The 19,166-nt window shown below is 41.7% G+C and overlaps 1 protein-coding gene across 2 annotated transcripts in view; it reads left to right on the top strand.

The window, feature by feature from the left end:
• MCU (mitochondrial calcium uniporter) overlaps positions 1-19,166 on the top strand; it is an 84,178-nt gene that overhangs the window by 35,556 nt on the left and 29,456 nt on the right. The window lies entirely within an intron of this gene.

Raw genomic sequence — 19,166 nt, 5'->3', positions numbered from 1 at the left:
GAACCTTTTATTACTCAGCTGGTTCCACAGGAAATTAGTCCTGGCTGACTTCTATTGTAATAGGGCTTTCCCTATTTATTGGTAGGGCCATATGACATCTCAAACATCACAGAAATTAGTTGGTAAGAATTCACTGGGACTTGGTTTTCAGAGCCTTCATTGTCAAAGTAGGTGCCTATTGCTGTTAAAAGCATCACTTAGAGTGGCAAACGTGTCTACCCCCTCATTTTATTGTAGAAAAAAATAGCTTTAATATTAGAAGGGATGCTTTCATGGATCTTCTGCCTGATGTTAGGTAACTGAGGTTGGTTAAGTCTCACAAGAGGGAGTGAGAAATTCAGAGATTGCTTCTTGTCTGGAATACAGATGCCCTGATGGGGTAGTAAAACAGTGCAAGTTTCTGGTACAGCAAAGCTAGGAAACTGTGTGATATCAAAAATTAGGAACAAAGAGATGTTTTTCTGCCTGTTCATCAGATTTTGGAGTCAAACAAAAAAGCCCTGAAGAACTTGCAGAAACCTGCAAGATTGCTAATATAAGGGATGGGGTTTTTTTTTTTTTAGTCCTTTAGTATGTTTGAAATTTTTCTCCAGTGGTGCTATTGGTTCAGCTCTGCTCTGTAAGGGAAAATGCTTTTCTTCTGATGCTTGTGAAGCACACTGTGAGGAGCAGCATAGCCTTGAGGGATGTTACCAAGTGCATGAGAGTCCCTGCTCAGGTAGGGTGGGTGTCATGGGGTCTCTAGCTTTTTCTCTGCTGTACTTCTGTCTGTACATCACTGCTGAAAATCTGAAACGTTAGGATAAAAAGCAGTTCAAATCAGTGGCATGTAATTAGCAACTTGAGAGGCAATTAAAGCAAGAGTACTGTGGACCTGGAGTAATGAATGTGCTTTTCTCCTTTCCCTGAGACTGAATGGAAAATCCAGTGTTTTTTTCCTGGTGGACTGTGGAAAAAACCTCTGGGAATGGACAAGAACTGATTTAGAGCGGGGTCTGTTAAGTTTACGAATGTTGTGCTGCTGGTTCTGCTGTGTTTGCTAAGCAAAAGGTGTCAGTGTTTGAGGTTGTTTAGTACTGGCATGGGTTTTTTAAGTGCACATCAAAATTAGCAGTTGTGGAGGCAAGTGATTCTTTCAAACAAATTCTATTTCATAAATGGTCTTGAAGAAACAAGGAAGAAAATATTTTATTAGATGTCATGAGAGGCTGTAGCTTGTATTTCCTGATTTCACACATCCGCAAAATGAAATAATGTGTCCTGAGGCTCAGGAGTCTCAGGTTTCTTGCTATACCAGTCTTTAACAAGGCAGAGAGGGGCCCTGTTTGCATTCATAGACCACTGAGGAGTGAATATTTTGAAAGCAGCTTCAATAAAACTTTTGCATTGCTGGTTGCTATGAGCTTGTGAATATCAGTTTATTTTTGTTTGCACTTACAAGCCCAGCCTCTTCCATAAATGAAAACCATGGTTCACTGCCCTCAAAATGAGAGTGAAATAGTGAAGGCAAGGCCAGGAGCAGAACTCTCTGCTCTCTACGTGCTCTGAAGCTCAGTGGCTGTGCTCTTAGGAACACACAAGTGAGGTGAGGACAGCTTGTAAGCAAGGATATGGAGCTGGGAAGATTTAAAGTGTAGTGTCAGAGATGTTTGCTGCATGTCATGCAACCTTCAGACTAAACCATGTGAGATTTTCTCTCCATTTGCACGACATTGGTATCACTCTGACATAAATGTTTTATTGCAGGCATGCACCCCCAGCTATGGACCAGCCCACAAGCTGCTATCTTTAGGGAAATACAGCAGGGCCTTGGAGAAAGGGTGAAGGCAAGAGTGTGTAAATAAATATAAATAACTCCAGTTATTTATAAAATTACTCAAAATAGACAGAAATTATCTCATCGTGGAGCACATGAATTTTTCTTATTCATTGATACACTGAATATAAATCTTTCACTCTTCATAATGGTACCACAGCTGACTAAAGATTTTTTGTGAATAATGATAAGAAGTATCCTACTTTTTTCCTGTCTCTCCAGGTTTGGCTTTTTGTTTTGTTGTTGTTGTTTTTTTTTTGCCTCTGTGGTATTAAAAATGTGGTTGGCACACATTCATCAGTTTTGTGCTGCTATTCTCCCTGGGTATTCATAAAGCTAAGTATGTAATAGGATGTTGGATAAATGCACCAAGCAGAATATGCCTGAATCTAATAAACAATCAAGCTTAAGTTATAAAATGGAGTTTCGTGTTTTGTCTGCAGCTTTTCCTCTTGTGTTCCTCAGCTCTCTTTATCTGTGGTGCTGAGCATAGAGAGATTCTGCTTAGTGCTTGACAGGTAGAAACTGTGCATTGCAACACAGTTATGTTGCATACATTTTTCTTGGTAAATTTATTTGGTAAATATTTTCTTGGTAAATTTTTCTTGATAAATCATTTAACTGTGGTAAATGATTTAAATCTTAGCATCAGTGCTTGTTGTTCAAGGCAAGAGATGTATTGGATCTAATTAGTTTCTACAGCAGTTTCATGTCTCGTGGACTGTATTTGTTGGGCCAGTCCAAATGGCCGATCCACTTTCACCCTTTCCCTTCCCATAGCTCTGACTTGAATATGGATGAGAAATTGCATTCTCAGTTTCCTTCCCTTTAACTGCTCAAGTTCCCAACCACAGAGCAGAGAGGGGTTGTGAAGTATGTGGTTTAAGTGTGAACACCCTGGGTATATCTGCAAAAAATGCTTCAGCCCTATGGAATTCATTGTCTGCTTGCTTGGGCAGGATGTGAAGTTGAGAGGAGCTCCAAGTGAAATCAAAATCCTGATATTAAAAATACTCATCTGCTTTAAAAAATGTACAGAAGGAGGTGGTGTGCAGTGGTGGGAATTCTTGACTTCTCAGTTTGTTTGCTGAATACTTTGTTATTCTGTCAATATGAGCCCTGTTGTGTATATTTGGCATCCTCACTTAGTGGAAGCAGATACCGATCTCACAATCAGTATAATAATAATTAATAATACTGAATGAATTAATTTCAGTGTACAATATGTTACTCCACAGAAAGCCTGCTGTTGATGCCATCCTGTGGACTTCTGTTGCTGTGTTCTGCCTGGAGGTGAGCACTCCAGCTGGGGCAGGATTCTTACCCTGGCCAGGGGATGCTGGTGTAGGGCACTCCTGTGGCTGCTGAAACAGCAGCTGTAGAAACAGTAATGCTTGTTGGAGAAATGGGTTTCTGAGGGGAGCATAAATACTCAAGGAAGAGTAAAATCTCCAGGAACTCCTTGTTTAGTGTAAAGTATGTGGTGTGTTAGTTTATTTTTAGTTGAAATCCTTGTGTGTCTCAGAATGTAAGCACTCTGCCCACCCATTGCAATTTCTGAATATAGTAAAAGACATTTAACTCTCAAGCTTGGTTATTTTAATTTTTTTAAGGAAAAGACCTATCTTGGAACAGAAAAACAACCCAGTGTTGTTTTATGTAGTCTCTATAATTAGTTCTGCCGTTTAGTGTTAAGTGTGGATAGAGGATGTTACATTGATAGGTGCATCAGACTAAAAAGAATTAATTTCAGCAAATACTGTAGTATATTACAGACTTAATTCTGCAGCAATAGTTCCAGTAGAAGCATTTGGCTGCAGTAAAGGAGCAGAACTATTTGTGCAGGAATAACCTGCGGTATTAATGCAGCTCTGTATCATGCTTGCACTTGGTTGAATACATATCCTTCACAGAGAAAAATTGGTCTTTGTTTAGCAAGATGGGTGAGTGCAAAGGGTTTATTGGTTAATATTTTTAAACTGGTTTTGTAAAGGCTATCTATGTGTGAAGAATTTCGGGGGGGTAATCTGTTGGCAGTCTCAAATCACTTGATGGCTTTTTCAGCACCATCTCTTCTCTATGCTAACGTTCTGGTATTCTGTGGATTTTTTTCCTTTTGCTCTTAGAGCAATGCAGTTGCTTCTGAGAGCAGATTTTCAAACAGAACATTGATGAGGTGGAAGTGTAAAATCATATGAATATCTCTGGCAGTATTGCGTGCCGTAGTACGCAGGGAACTGGAGAAGCCGCTGACAAAAATCCTGTGATCTGTTCTGGTCCATCCCCCCCCTCCCTCCCCGCGGCTGTAAATGCAATGCAGCAATAAGGCTCTGATTTCCCAGCACCAGGGGATCCCCGGCACGCAGGCACTGAGCAGAGCCTTGGAAATGAGACTGCGGAACTGCCTGGATGCTTCGGGTGGGAGTTCCCTGCAGCGAAGGTGGTTCCCCACAGCAGCAGCTGCTGGCAGCATCGAGGGGAAGGGAAGAGGTGGAGATTCAGTTTGACTTAATTTCAAAGCTACCTTTTGTTAACACCTTTCTGAAATCCATGCAGGAAAAGCATTTTGTTGACAGGGGGAGCCAGGATTCCTCGTACCACATTGCTCTATCCCCCACCTTCCCTATTGGTATGCAAGGAGAGCTGCATCCTCCAGCAAGGGTATCTCCTGCCTCCCACCTCTGTCTGGTGCTTGGCAAACCAGCAGTGGGCATGGGAGCTCCTCCTGACCTTCTCCTGACCTTCGGGCTCCTGCGGCAAGGTTGTCGGCTCTGGCAGCTAAAAGCTGAAACTTAATTCCCTGTGTTGGTTCTTCGGGGTGCTCTTTGCCTCTAAAGCAACCTCCCTTTCATACAGTATAAAAAGAGGGGATTACACTTTCCTTTTAGAGTGTGCTGATGAAAGTATTGATGCTGGAGTGGAAAAATTTGTCCTAGAAAACCTGCTGCTAACAAGTAACTTTCCTTTCTTAAAAGAGGGAAATGCATTTGTGACAACGAGAGTGAAACAGATGGTCTCTGTGTTTGGTTTGATCGGGGAATTCTGAAACATTCTGATTTGAGTCCTCCAGTCCCAGAGAGTTCATTATCCTGGGGGTCTGTGGAGTGTGGTGAGAGGAGAGGAACTGAATCATGAGGATCTGCTTCCCAGGCAGTGCACGTTCCATGGAAATCTCTTTGTAGTCATTGCAACATTCATGTATTTTGCATTTTGAGAGGCAAACCTTGCTTCAACCAGCCAAGTCACACAGCAAGTATTATATGCAGGGATTTCCCAGAGCAGACATTTTTTTGTCATCATCTTGATTTTCAAAGTGATTTAAATAGGAAAAAAAGGTCCCTGTTAATGAAACTATTGCCCATTTGCATGTTAACATCACTGTCTAGACTCCTGTCCTGCTCCTTACTGATGATGTGTAGATAATCTTTTTGTAACCCTCTGTTTAGCTAGACTTCACTTCTGTTGTCTGCAGAAAAATGTGGCTGTATATGATTTTAGACTACCTGAAACACAAATCTGAGTGTCAAACAGAGGTTGCAGGAATAAGCCTTTATCACTTATGCAGATACTAAACTTGTGCAGCTTCTACGCTGAAAAAATTACTCTAGAGATGTCAGAATAAGTGGGAGAATGTTTTCACGCTAGCCTTGTTGTACAAAATATATTGAGATTTCTTTTTGTTTTCTTTACATTTGAATTTTCAGGTGTTCTGAATATCAGCCCAGAGCTTGATGGCTTTGCCAAACCCTATTGCTTTCAGACTCCACACTTGACAGTTCATGTGTAAACCATCAATACCTCTGGTTTCACACAGCATTTGGTAAAGGCATTGGTGTACCAAAAGAAAAAAAATGTATATTTTATCCAGTTGAGTGAGTTCAGTATGAGAACCAAGTTGTGTATACTGTCCGACCTTTAAATAAAACCAGAAAAATGTGTAAGGAAGCTTCTGGTTGTGTTTTCAGAGAGATGAGGTATAAAAAGCTTATGTTGAAACTTTAGGCATGTGTATAGGGATTTGCAACATGAATTTGCTCAGACTTGAGAATATTAGTTTCTCTGAAATGGGCTCTGTGTTTCTACAAACTATGGCCAAATGCTCTTGATTGATGCAGGTTAATGCATCTTGAGAGATGCAGGTTAATTAGTAAGATCCCTGCTAGGAAGAATATTTCTACTTGCATCTTTTTTCAGGTCCTTTGTATTTTTCACTCAAACACGAGGCTATGTGAAGGCTGTTCTGTTCATTTACCATCTCATTTGGCTGAGATATCAGGCAAGGTGACTGATGCATGTATCATCTCCTGAGCATCATCCCAGAGCCCAGAAGTGCTCTGGGACAGGAGGAGAGTTCATTCCCCTTCCCAAGGAAGAAGGAACTCCTGCTGCTGCAGTGAGGCAAAGCTGCTGTCAGTGCGGAGACAGTCCTGGGCAGAAGGGAATCCCCTGGAGATCTTGGAGGTGGACTTTCCATGTGTCAGCTGTGTGGGCTTGGTGTGCCCACATGAGCCTCATTGGTGATGAGGGATGTTGGTTGAGCCCAGCAAGAAGGCATACCCTACATGTGGAGGAGAAGACTGGTCTGTGAAATTTGGTGGTATAAATAAAGCATCAGTATGGTTGCACAGCAGGCATGCAGTGTGGCATTGGTTCTCTGGTAGCTATTGGTGGAACCAAGAAACCCAACACCTACTTGAACTTCAGTTCTCTGCAGCTAGAAAACTAAGAAGGTCCTGTTAGGGACTTTCATGAGCCTTATTTTCTAAACAAGGCACTATAAATGCAGCCAAAACCGTGTTCCAAAAATCTATGGTGCTTAGAGCTGCTAGGATGGGATGAGGCAAACAGGTAGAGTGTGGTTTTCTATTCTTTTGCCTTTTGCTCTTAGTTATTTTACCTATGCTGACTGAAGGGATCCTTTTTTGTGTTGCCAAAAGCTGCAGTACTCTGCCTCATGCCTCCAGTGGATTCTGAGCACATGTGTAGTACCAAAGCTGGGTACATGGTAGCAGGCACATGGTTTGGATGGTTTACAGTATGGCCTCTGTACAAGCTGCACTTACCATTTTCCATATAACTGAAAAAAAACCACATTTGTCTTAACAAGATTTTTCTTTGAAAAGCAACAGATACTCTATTTTTATAATTTCAGACTTTTCCCTTCTCTTCTACTTAAATGGCTGAATGAGGTTTGTGTGACACAATCTATGTGATCCCCTTGCCAGGAGGAACCAGGTCAGGTGTCCTGTGGGTCAGATGTACCAAATCCCAGCAAGTGAAAGGTCTGCTCTTCCCAAAGCCAGGCCATTGGCTTACTGCCTCCATAGTGTAGTAACTGCTGGACATGGTTGATTTCAAAGGGTTTACTTAAAAAAAAGCTGTGACTGGTTTAGGACAGCCTTGCACTGGAGTAAAGGCTGCTAGCTAGAGGTTTGCATTTATTTGTGTTGTGTTTCAGATTGGAGTTAATAAAAATTTCTTGTTTGGCCTTAATGGTGTTTCTCAGCTTGTGGCCTGATAGAGGAAATGAGGCAGAAGGAGCATGCCCTTGGCTCATCCTACAAGAAAGACACTTAAAGGCCTACTGAATACATTCTTAATTTATTTTAATCACAGGCTCAAAACATTTTTCCTCTAGAAATCTGGCTTCCAAAAGCCCAGGCCTGAGCCTAATTATCTGGGGGTATCTGATATGCTGGAATGCTCTTTTCCCCAAAGTAAATCCCCCCCAGTGCAAGGTGAATGGCACAGAGGGTTGGTTGGTCCATGGGTGTGCTGGCAGGAGCAGCCCTGCTCAGGTGGAAGGATGAGCACAGCCCCTCAGCATGGAGCTTAGAGCCATGGTGACTGCAAGTGGGTTCCTGTGCTGTAAGCTGAAAGATGGAGAGGTGTGAAATGTGTGCCCTGATCCTTGCTTTCCCCTCGTGGTACCAAAGGGCTTCAAGAAAACACGAGCTTTAGAGACAAATGTTTGCTACCAAACAGGAGGACTTGTATTTGGTAAATGTTGCAGCTGTTGGTGTGAAATAGCTGTAAATAAGACATGGGTTGACAGTGTGGGTACACACTTACTTGACCCTCCATCTGTCAGTACTTGGATGATGGGTATTTTTTAACACCACATCCCTCAAAGGTTCATGGTAAACTGGTCTCTCAGTGCACACCTGCAGACAAAAAGGAGTAGGCATGTGATGCTACATGGAGAACCAGCATACTTCTGAACAGTTAACACAATATTTGAGGTGTTAATTTTTCTTAGTTTTATTCAGCTGCCAGCAGATTTAGCAGTCTTTCAAATCCTACTTTATTCTTTTCTGAAGTGCCAAGTCTCTGCATCTGGACGTGAAGACCCTCTGCCTTTTCTAGCTGTTGTAAAGCATGTAACTATAATGTTAGTGCAAGGTGAGATGAGCCATGGGAGACAGATGAGATATGGCAGGATCGATCTTTTCATAGAAATTCAGTAGCTATTTCAGGTAACTGTACTGTAGTCTCTCTGACAGGCAGATACTTTGCATCTCCTGCGGGCTGAACAGTGGGAAATTGCACTGAAGAGGGAGGGTGTGGGGTTAATTTTGGGTAATTGTAACCCTGAACTTGGGAGGGAGGAGCAAGCTCAAGGTGCTCGCTGTTTCTGCGCTGCTTAATATGGATTTCATTTTGAGTAGATGATTGCAGCACTGTCAAGCCTTCTTCTGCCTAAGGGTAAGTTTATGTTAGATGCTTGTGGAGAATGCATAAAGGCTTCTCAAGAAGATGAATTTGTCTGCAAGCTTGGGTTTATTACGAAGTGATGTTGGGGTTGATGAGAACAAATAAGCTTTTTTGTTTATCTTTATTAGAGGACTGATAAATTGCCTGGATTCCAGAGTGAGTTTAAAGCCCCCAGATTAATAGTGGAGTTTTTACTGAAATTAATGCTTATAGTTCATTAATGCTGCCCCCTCCCTGGAAGTGTTCAAGGCCAGGTTGGATGCAACCTGGTCTAGTGGGAGGCATCCCTGCCCATGGTAGGGGGTTGGAAGTAGGTGATCTTTCAAGGTTTCTTTCAAACCAAACCAAACCATTCTTTGATTCTATGAAAAAATGTTTTCTTTAAGTAATGAGAAAATAGTGGTCTGACCCAGCCATGTGGCAACTTCCTTGTGAGGGCTAAAAATTAACTGTGGGCTTTTATAAAAATAAAGTTAGAAAATTCATCTGAGGAATTGATGTCCTTCCTTAATGGAGAACCAGCATACACAACAGTTAACACAATAGTTGAGGCATTAATTTTTCTTAGTTTTATTCAACTGAAGCCATCCAAGCTTTAGGTGCTATTTCTGGCAACACTAGCATGGCTTTCACTGGGGAACAAGAATTAATCCAAACAGTGATCTGCCAACAAGTGAGAGGTACAGTGGTTTTAATAAAATTAATCTTACACTAATGCCAGCCTTATTTTCTATTTAGAAGCCCCAGATGTGAGCAAGGATGAGGGGATATTTCTCATCCATCCAGTTACAAATGCGACAAGCTGGAAAAAACAGTGGTGGAGTGGCAAGGCAGCAAGTTGTAACAATTCTCGTATCTAGCTGAGAACTGTCCCCACAGAAAGAAAATGGTTGCAAACAAGAGGATACAAGAGCACTGTCATGTGCGGGAGTTGGGAAAGCTGCAGCTGAAAAGGTCTGCAGAGCCTGAGATTTCCTTAATTAAGGTAATGCAACACATCACACGCCAGTAGTCATGAGGCTTCATCCAAATAATAAATTAAGGTATGTTATTATAGTAAAGACACTAAGTATTCATGTAATCTGTGTCTCTGGTAGCATTTACTGGTCCAGGAAAACTTCCTCCCTAAAGCTTCCTTGAAGGTAAAATGCTGGATGGCCACTGACAACCAGTGTGAGATGGATGGCACATGCTGACAGCCTGTGGGGAACATGCTGGCAAGCAGACAGCAGAGATTTGGAGAGGGATGTGGGGTTATGTCAATGACAAAGTTTAGTTGCTTTTAAAATGCATCCCTGAGGGAGAGATGAAATGTTGATTCCTTGGATTTCCTATTGTCTGAAGTGTTGGGGGTGATGCTGGGTCAAATTTTATCACACAGAACAGCAAGGTAAGCATCTTGGAAATTAATGTGAAGGGTGAAGAGCTGTGGGTTGCAGAAAAAGTGAGCAAGTAAAGATCAAACCGAAGGTGTTATATCAGATGATATAATGAATGTACCAAATAAGGAGTGATTCCCAAAAGCAGAATTTGGCATGGTTGAACAATCTCAGGGTATGAGCTTTTAGTATTTGGAAGGTGCATAAAACCCAGCCATGCAAGATGAGTGCTGCTGGCATTAACTGCCACCCACCAGCAGCATCAGAAAAGCTTTGTAATTTCTCCTGAAAAATAAAAATTGTCAGCCTGCTGACAGGTGGCTTAGTTCAGGAAATAGAAAGAGTGCTTCACTGCAGCAGTTCACATGCAGGCAGCCCTTTGAGCCTTTTGGAGACAGAGGCACTCTTGTAGTTTTTTTTTTTGTTTGTTTTTTTGGTTTTTTTTTCCCCTTCATCTTAGCAGTTGGATTGGTTTTCCAGAATTTAAGATGTTTAAAAAACAAACAAACAAACAAAAACCCCACCAAGCAGAACCCCAAGGAATGTCAGCTTGCTTGTAGATGGGATCCAAACAAATTTGTCTTCAGGTGAATGCCTGAACTGTCATGCTGCTGGGTTCATTCAGCCTCTGCTGTGGGAGCCACCTAGACTGTAAATAGGGTGCTCATGGGACTGGGTAGGATCGTGTCTGTCCTTGTTCCTGGGGTCCTTGCTGTTCTGCTGTAAGGTCAGGTTAATGAATTCTTGTGAGCTGCTGCTGTTTATGAAGCTTGCACACTTAGGAATTTCTGGATCCGTTACACTGTTGGTGCAAAAATATTGGACTGGTCTCTAGAATAACTCTTGGTTAACTAAGACTTTCAAAAAAACCCAACCTTAAGCCTTGCCTGTTCAAACGCTTGTGTTTCTCAGCCTGTTCCCCAAGATCTCTGTACCCACTGACCACTTTAATTACAGTAGTGCTTTAGAAGTGGTGTCTCTTAACAGGATCCAAAACTATTTTAATGGATTTGTCAGCTCAGTGCCAAGCTGGGAGGCAAAGCAGGTTATCTGAGGAGCCTGAGCCCCGTGGGTCAGTGCTGCCTGGGTGAACAGGGCTGCTGGGCCGGCTCCTTGTCCTTCCCTCAATGCTGCTGGAGCTCAGCCTTTGGGACAGCATCACCTCGGGGCACAGCTCAGGATTAGGGAAGCCTCTGCTTTGTCCTTGATAAACAAAACCAGCAACATGCATTGGTCTGACTGAAATCTGAGCCGTGAGTCAGTCCCCTGAGAAAAATCTTGCTCAAAATCCTAAGGCAGAAATCATAGAATCATAGAATTGGCTGGGTTGGAAGGGAGCTCAGAGATCATCTAGTCCAACCCTTGATCCACTACCACTGCAGTTACCAGACCATGGCACTGAGTGCCACATCCAGTCTCTTTTTAAATATCTCCGGGGACGGAGAATCCACCACTTCCCGGGGCAGCCCATTCCAATGCTTGATCACCCTCTCAGTAAAGAAATCCTTTCTAATGTCCAACCTAAACCTCCCCCGGCACAACTTGAGACCGTGAAGTCTCTTCCTCTCTGCCTGCTCATGCTCGCATCCTGCCCTGTGCTAGTAGCAGGGAGGGGGTAGTCTTGAGCCGAAAAAACTTGTTCCAGTTATTGGCCTCACTGGCAGAAAAGGCATTCGCAGAGCCCTGAGTATTTCTGGGATTCCCTGCTCTTTATTTATTTATAGGATTCTGAACTGCTGAAAGCAACCAAAAGGAGAAAGTACTGGGCACAGGGAGAGACACAGCTTGCTCAGAGCAGAGCATGAATGGGGTGGTTGGCTTGGAGAGCATGCGTGGTGCTATGCAGTTAGCATAACACTCCCTAAATCATTCTTTTAGCATAATTAGTGGCATGTTTTGCACAGATTTTGCGGATAGATGAAATGTAAAGTCTGATTTAATCATTCTCTTTGGTTTAAATATATCTGAAAGGATATGAACTGCATAGCTTTGCTGAGATAATATGCATAGGACTACACTGGGAGCAATGATTACACAATGGTAGATTCATCTGAGTGTAGGTAAACCTTATGTGACTGGGCATGAGTGGCTTTTCAGGAAAATAAAGTAGAAATGGTGAATATATTTAGGATTGACTATTTTAAATGAGTTTTCCTGCTTGACTTACTGAAGCTGGCGATTCTTGAAATTGCTTGGGTTTACAGTCATATATCCCAAAACTAATTTCAGTGTTGCATTATCACTAAAGAATAGGTAAGCAGATTTTCCCAGGCTTGGTTAAATCCAGTTACATTTTTTCCCCCCCTTGATTAAAAATCAATATAAATAATCTTTCTGCTCTACTGTGTTTATTCTTTAAGAACTCCAGCTTAACTATGACCCAAGCATCAGTTGCTGCTCCCAAGCTCCTGCACTGAAGCTTTATCCCTTTTCCCTTCTGTGCTTTTCACACTTGAATGTGTTTTTCCTTTTATCATGGTTATGCCTTTGAAGCTAACTGCATTCATAGAGATTGGAGTTTTTTCATCTGCCAGGTATATCTTTGCTGCTCTTAAGTATTGGGGGGAAAGACTGGGTCCAAGAAGTAATAATTTGAAAGTTACATTTTTGTTAGAGCAAAGATAAGCTTTAGTGAACGTGTTTCTTTCCATCCCATTCCCGAATGCTGGCTGAGAGTTACTGTGAAGCTCCTCACTTAGATATTTCAGGAAAAATACCTGAAGTCTTGAGAGTACCACAGTTACATCCTGGGCAGTGCTTAGAGGCATTGGCAGGGATCAGCTGGGGATCCAGGGTAGGTTCTGTCTTTGCTTCTGCTCTTTTTTCTTGTGTCACTGACAAATCCCTCCCTTGTATTTCAAATGGGAACTAAGCATATTCTTCCTGAAGTTCAAGTTGCTTGGCTAACGATGCACCAAATCCTCTCCTGATGCAAGCTGTATGGCAGTAACACAAATCATAACTGGTTTAAGTGATTTACCTTGCCATTGTCAGATTCCAGTTCTTTTGTGGTACTTGTCCTCCCTGTAGCCACTGGGTAGTGCAGTGATGAGTTTAAATGAGGTGGGCAAATGCAGGCTAAATGATCTGTGATCTCTGTTCTCTGAGCTCTTTTATTCAGCAGCTAACACAGAGTAGGGGTGAGGAGGATCATGCTTTTCCAAAGCAGAACTTGAAGTTATAGCCTCACAAGCAGAATTATTAATTTCAGGTTTCTCCTCAACATAATAGGAGGAGAAATATAAGAAAACATTTCTTTACCACATAACAAATCAACTTGCTAAGCAGCATACTAATTTTAGGAAGGTTTTGTAAGCCTTTGTTGGTGAACACAGCAAAATGAAATGACACAGCAGTTGAAGGTTAGGTGAAAGGGTGGTAACTGCTGGGTGAGGGTTATGGACTTGTCAAGAGGAAACTCACTGGGGAAAGTGAGTGGAAAATACCTCTCGGTTCTCAGGACATGCCCATTTTAGCACTGGCTATGGGAAGAGGAGCAGTAAACACAGAGCAATGAAATACATTCTGGTATTGGCCTGATTTTCAGCAGTGCAAATGCACATAATGTGGCACACAGGGGCAGCAAATAGCTACTGAAGTCATAGCTACACCAAAAACTGAACTCTTGCTTTTTTTGTTTTGGAGTTGTGTGCTTTTGCTTTTTCTTAAATCCTCTTGGCAGCCTGCCAGTATATCCTATGGATGCTCATCCCTCCCCTTGTGCAGGACACAAGTTCTTCAAATCTTTGCCCAAAACATCTTGTCTGCTCTCATTAGAGAAAGGCTGAAGCTAAGGCTTATAGCTTGCTGCCCTCCCCTACTGTTCTTGGGAAAAACACAGACTAGTAGGTGAATTCCAAATGCTTAACAGAAAAATTGCTCTAAAGGATTTATTCAATAATAGGATTGCACAGCTTTTGCTCTCCTATTTAATCAACTATTTTATACCCACTTCAGGCTGCAGGTAATAGACTGAACTGAACCTTTTGTATTTTACCTCTTTTGCATTACTCATAGCCTTTTGTCTCTCATCTTGAGAGATGAATGACCTCTATTTTAAATAGATAGGTTTGAGTTATCCTTTCTTCAGCCTGCCTAATATTTCAGCCATTCACAGGCAGATTTAGAAGATAACTTCTCAAAGACACTTGTGTGTAGAATTGCATTGATCTAGCACCCACTGATGCATCAAAATGGCAGCATCCATTTGAGGGGGAAGCAGACCAAAAAGAACTTTTATTTTCTAAGTTGTCTTCTCCACAAACCGATTTTTTTTAATGGCAACATTAGAAAACCAGATCCATTTAATCCTACGCTGATGACTCATCTACTCTCTGATACTCCAAGGCTATCTAATACCAAAATCTAGATATTATGCTTTTTGGCAGTACAGCACTTTTTAAAAGTTTGTCCCTGTGGTTTATCCTGCTCGGCACAGTGATCTTTAGACTCCTGTGCAATGGCCTGAGGGGCTGTGCTTCAAGGAGTGCCACGTATAGAGGTTAAACAGCAATCACGTAAAACAGAATATATAAATACCAGAGGGTTTAATTTAAATAGTGATGTTCTGGCAACATTCCTCTGTGCAGTGGGTAGTAGAATGGCTACAGAGGGAATGAGGAGTTTGGGGGAATAAAGCAAAGGCTGGTAGCATGGACAATTCACTGAGTAAAAAGCAGAAGGTTATTTTACAAGAGCAAGACAAAAAGAAAAATGATGATTTGGAGTGTGATAGTATATCTTGATCTCTGTACTTCCAGCTTTCAGAGTTGGGACAATCTGTGCTTAACGTGTGTCAAATCCTTCAGAAGGAGGAGTAAAGTTTATTCCCTGGAGGAAGAACACTTTCAGTGTGCAGGTACATTGATGAATTGCATGCTATTTACCTGAATTACCTGTTTTGGTGAAGGTGCTGTCCTACACTAAATCTTTCATTTGCAAGAACTACTGATGAGTAGTTGAAGTGCTGTAGAGAGTAAGGCAGTGGCCTCCTGAGAAGTGAAATAGTTTAGATATTACTTTAAAGAGAAAGAAAATATATTAAATTTGGAGATTACTCTTGAAAGGCTGCTTACAGAGGAGGAGAAGAGGGAGTGTGTGCATTCATACACATGTGTATGTGTTAGAGACCTGTTTTGCAATGCCAGTTCTGTTATTTCTTGATTTCTGATAAGTCCTTGAAAATAGTTTTGTGATTAATTGTACTGTTTTAATATACATTACAAAAGAGTGAGCTCATGGATAAACTTGCTTAGAAAGTACTTTTTCAACCATTGGAGCAATAAAGCCACAAACTGAAACACTTCAAATTTTCTTCCTGTTCCTGTGCCAAAATTTTTAACTGCATTAAATATCCTTGGATATCTTTATATGGGACAGTGATAACTTTCCTTATGTCCAGGAGCCAAGAAGCTAATGAAGATTATTACACAGCTCAGTGAAATACTTTTCTTGGTCTTGCTGCTGGAAGGAAATGGTTGTGGAAGTTTCCCTGGATAGTAATAAAGAGCAGTGAATGGTAGAAGAGGGCACATGAAGATGGTGGATCTTAGGCAAGTCTGTCAAGAGCCTTTAACTGTGCACAATGCTGGGGTTTGGTGATTCCCTGTGTGATGTACAGGACTGATAACAACACAGTTGAGACTTCTGGAGACTTGGAATAGTGGAAGGAAGGTTTCGATTTCCTTCCTCTGGAAACCTGACTTGCAGTTTGAAAATGTTAAAATACTGTATGGCTGGGAAGAGGAAAAGCTTAAAATGACTCAAATAACTGGTCAGGCTGTCAGAATATAGCCTGCTGGAAGGACAGGTTTCATCTGCTGAGCACATGCAATGTGCTAGTGAAAAAGAAGTGCTGAAGCTGGTTGTTGGTGATTTGTTGTCCCCTCCCAAAGGGTGGGTTCCATGCTCAGCTGTTGCACTTCAGGCCTTCAAGCAGTGTGCTCTGTGTGAGAGGATGGGGGTGACATGTGCACATCTTTTTGTTACCTGTCGAGAAGCCCTGAAATGAGGTGTGGTAAGGGTCAAATGAATATTTTCAGAGCAGTTTTTGTACTTGACATTTAGTAACTGATTCCATTTTTAGTTCAATTTTCATCCTTGTTTCTCCTACTCACTTTATACTGTGGAGTCAGGTGATGTAGATGTGCTTCCATCTGCATGCTTCACCACGGTGAGGTTGCTCTTGGAGAGCTCCTGAGCCACCTTTTCTGATGTAGTAGTGTAGAAGATTCTTTTCCATTGTTTTATCTTCCCAACAGCTTTAAAGAAGAAAAGAAGTCAAGAAACTCCAAATTCTCCCAAACCCAAAATCAAGTACCTTAGGCTTTTGCTTCAAAACAACTTAATGTTAAGTTACACACACACACACACACACACATATATATATACATATATATATATAAATAACCCCCCTTCCTCTACTGTCTTCTTTCTCTTCCAGAAACACAGGGTTGTTTTCCCTATGCAACATGACTTAAGCTCTTAAACATATTTCTTCTGCTAGACTAATGACTAGCAGAGGCACGTTCCACTCAAATTTTAAGCCAAAATTTGTAGCCATAAACAAAACTACATATGTTTTCACTTTTGACACTAACCCTGTAACTTTTGAACAGTCATGCAGTTAGAAAGAGAGAGCATTCGCTATTTTTATTTCTGTCTGTATGGAGGAGTGCACTAAGTGTTGATGGTAGTAGGATCTGTGTATGGTGTCATGATCTGTGTTTTGAAGATGCTGAGGTCAGAGGTGTGGTGAAGGAAGTTGGTAAACAGGGCAAGGGCTTCCTGTCCTGTGAGTGGGCAGTGCTAGATGCCTGGTGACAGCTGACGAAACAGCTGCAAATCTAATATATGAGGTTGCCTAATATGTGGCATAGTCCAACCATGTATCACTTCTTGTATTTTAGGTTTGCTCTGAAAAGTTGTTAGGAATAAATTCAGATCACTGTGCCTTATTAGTGAAGTTCAAGCAAGACATTCTCGCTGCCTGTTGAAGATGATGGGCTTTGTGTTTAAGGACTCAGTCGGGGTTTTGTGATGCAATGGAAATGCTCTGTAAAGATACTTGCTTTCAGCTGGCTTTGGCTTTGGAGAGCTTGTGAAATGTTCAGGGTGACAACAGAGCTGATACTTGTAGGAACCAACCCCCTTCCACATTGCTGCCTGTACCTGACAGACAAGTGTAGGTGCTTTGAATGTGCTTGTTACTGTTTTATTTTGCATAGAAATTGATTCCTGCTCTGAAAGTCTACTTATCATCCACTTTGTCTGTCACTAGTGGCGCCGTTGTTCAGAACTGCAGAGTGACTACAGTAAAAATACTCATATTAAAACGGTCCTTTTGCTCATCCCTGGATTATTTTTTTGTTTATTAGGATGTATTAATGTTTATAATTCTTTGGGGATACCTGAGCCTCCTGATATTTTTTATTCATAAGCAAGCACAACGAATTTCTTTGCATTTTGTAGAGTTACAGTTGCATGGATATCCATAACCTGTCCTAATAGCACTGTTTGATATTTGTTACTCATCTTGTTCTTGCTAATAGCCACTAAAGCTGCTACCAGATAATGGCTGCAGAAGTGATGGTGGCAGGAGCTTGAAGCAGTCCCACTCTCCTGCAAAATGTTGTTGTAAGCAAACAAATCCTATGTGCTGTCAGCAACAATTTTAAAAGAAGCCTTTTGACTTTCTGTGCTTTCTTCTGCTCAGGCAGTTTGTTCCACGGCTGTAGTGGTCATTTTTAAGATGGCCATATTGGCTCCTACAAAGGCAATCTAACCCCCTGCCTTGTGAAGTGTTGGCAAATTGTACTTGGCAAAGAGCTGCTGCAATGATCAGCAAAGTGCTGACAGTCTGTGTTGTATTTTAGGATCAGGTCAGTAAAAGAGACCTTTAGAAGCCCATCTGGAATTTGATTTGGTTCTCCAGCTCTGCCAGGTTAGCTGCTTCTCTGTAAAGAAGCAGCAGCTGGAACAGTAACTCTGGAACTGTAAACTCTGCCTTTGGGGGGAAAATAAAAGGGGGAAAAAAGGATTCCCATGATTGGCTTGCAAGAGTTGTTTTTTAGTTGTGCAGTGTGGTAAAGTAGTATGAGAAACATTCATCATGCCAATACTTTAGTGATTTCTGTCATGTGAGATTCTTTTTAAGGGCTGTGGAGTGTCTGCCTGGTCTCTTTATCAGACTGCTCTTGTTCCTAGATGCTGTAGCACATAGGAGAGGGAAAGAAAAAAGGTGCCAGTCACCCAAATGGCTGTTGTGAAATCTACCTTCTGTGAAATTCTGTCAGTAGTTTAAAGCCTCCATCATTACCTCAACCTTCAGTACAAACAAGCTCTTTGCTTTTTTTTACAGTTTCTGAAGACCAGACAAAGCCAGTTGGTAGGCAGCTAATCAGGGATGCTTGTCTGCTTGAGTGAGCTGATGCTTCCAGCTCTTCTCATGATTACAAAGAAAATTCATGTCACTCTGCAGTTAGTAAAGGCAGAACACTGGTCAGCCCTGTTACTGTATGGATCCCTTGCAGGTGTACATCTTCAGGTGTATGTGTTTGGGAAGCTTTGGTTTTCACTGTCAGCCCAGAACTCCACAGGACCATCTTTCTGTGAAATGGAGGTTTGCATGTCTGCTCTTTCTGTGTAGCATTAGACTTGGGTTGCAGTGTATGTAGTGAGAATCAGACCAGATATAGTGAGTTTTTTTAAAGAGCAAAATAGACATGAATCTTGAGGAAACTCAACTAAGCAAATGGGATCTGAATAGAAGAAACCACTTGGAAATGATGTTTTCAGGTCATTTTTTGTCATGGGCTGGACTGCAAAATTTCCACTGTAGTGTCTCTAAATCCACTGCTACAAAATCTGGACTTTCGTAACTGCCTTTCAGTTTTGCACCAACAAAGAAGAAGGACTTGGTGGTTAAGAGGCAAAGTGTGGAGGGAACAAGTTGTAAAAGCAGCTGTTGAGCAAGTAGTTGGAAGTCAGTAGCCATGGCAGCAGCAGCAGAAGGCCTTGCTGTTACAGGCTTACAGGATGATTCCTCTGTGCAAAATTGTATTCAGACAGAAAATTTTCCTAAAATGAGAAAACGGCTGTTTTGAACTTGCCTGATAATGATGACTTTACAGTCAGCTTCGGCACAATGACTCGTTGAATGAGTTTTTACTGTTTTCTGAACTACTTTGGGATCATTGAAGGAATCACCAGGTAGAATAGGTGGAAAAACCATCCTGTTATCGAACTTAGCCAGCTCT

This window comes from Heliangelus exortis, chromosome 7 (assembly GCF_036169615.1).
Source record: "Heliangelus exortis chromosome 7, bHelExo1.hap1, whole genome shotgun sequence".
Classification (NCBI taxonomy): Eukaryota; Metazoa; Chordata; class Aves; order Apodiformes; family Trochilidae; genus Heliangelus; species Heliangelus exortis.
Note: the sequence above shows the minus strand (reverse complement) of the source record. Positions and strands in the feature narration are given on the sequence as shown.